We start from the raw sequence: 1,619 nt of genomic DNA on the forward strand, positions 1-1,619 counted from the left end.
TATGTATATACTGTATATACAGCAGGTGTTACCTTTTAAAAGTGCTTTAGTAGTATAACTGTAGTATTTTCCCCTAAATATTGGGTTTAGTTTAGTATTTTTCAAAGTTAAGATAAATTGATAATATACAGAGCCCGYGAGGGGACATGGGAGGAAAAAAAAGCAGATCCCAACTTATTTTCTCAAGATCCCGATAAAGAAAGTCAAGATCCTGAGAACTAAAGTTGGGATTCTGAGAAACTTTCTCAGGATCCTGACTTACTTAAATGAATGTTATGGCTTTTCATTTAATTTTTGCTGTGTGAGACTGTCTGTCCTGATAAAACAACAAAAAAAAGTTGACATTTTTGGATTGTGGTTATTTTGTGATTTGTGTTTATTTCAGAATAGGACCTTTTTTTTGCCACTTCAGTAGAAAACAAAACTGAATGTTAGTTCCTTAATTTCTGCATCATCAGTGGCTTTTCTTTACACTATAGTAAAGAAGAAAAGGAAAAAGTAGAAGAGAAATACAAGAACTGAAGAGAGAGAAACCGATAGAAATTATACAACATGTGAAATGAACACTAATAACACACAGGACACCACACCTGACATCTGACCATCAGCAAATGAAGAGAACAAACACCCAGCAACCAAACTTAAACACATGTACAGTATGTACATATACCCATACCCACATACATAAACATATATACATACACACATAATAGAAACATACTACAGTACATAAACAATCTAAACTATATATGTACTGTAGACTATCCCCTTTCCCATTCCCGCCCACGAATATGGCAATTTGATCATGTGATCTGCAGGTAGCTGCGTCATTTGAGAACCATCTATTGCCCCACACTCCTGCACAAAAATTTAAATATGGCTGAATCATTGAAGAATACAAGATGTGGAGTGACTTACTATTCAGATAATTTCTTACTTTGGTCATAATTGAAACACTTCTTGATACTTTAATACAGATGTATTTAATGTGTGGTTTCCAGCGAATTCTGTGATCTATTCTTACCCCTAAGAATTTAATTTCATGCTCTCTCTGTTATGCAATCTGGATACTTTTGTTTGTTAGTGAGTAGCATTTTGTCTTGCTCAAATTTAGTGATAACATGTTCCTATCAAACCAGCTTTTAATTTTAATGAATTCAGAGGTAATAGTATCCAAAAGTTGTTATAGATTCTCACCAGAAGCTAAAACATTTGTATCAGAATAAGTCTTAAGGTTGATGATACCTAATATACAGTATGTCATTTATGTATAAGATGAATAGTCTGGGCCCTCATCATTGACCCTTGAGGAACACCACACACAATGTCCAAACATCCAGACTGAAACTATTCCATCTTCACAAACTGTTCCCTGTTTTTAAATAACTTTTTACCCAATTTAGTGCAGTCCCTCTGATCCCATATTGTTCCAGTTTACTGAGTAAAATGTTGTGATTTATAGTATCAAATGCTTTTTTGATATCAATGAACACACCTAGAGCAAATCTCGTTTTATCTATAGAGTTAGTAACATCCTCAATGAGTTCAACTAGTGCACGACTCGTCACATATTGACGCTTTTCCAAGGTTTCCTCTGCTTCTTATTTTAATGCGTCGGG

This window comes from Austrofundulus limnaeus, unplaced genomic scaffold (genome assembly GCF_001266775.1).
Source record: "Austrofundulus limnaeus strain Quisiro unplaced genomic scaffold, Austrofundulus_limnaeus-1.0 Scaffold2045, whole genome shotgun sequence".
Classification (NCBI taxonomy): Eukaryota; Metazoa; Chordata; class Actinopteri; order Cyprinodontiformes; family Rivulidae; genus Austrofundulus; species Austrofundulus limnaeus.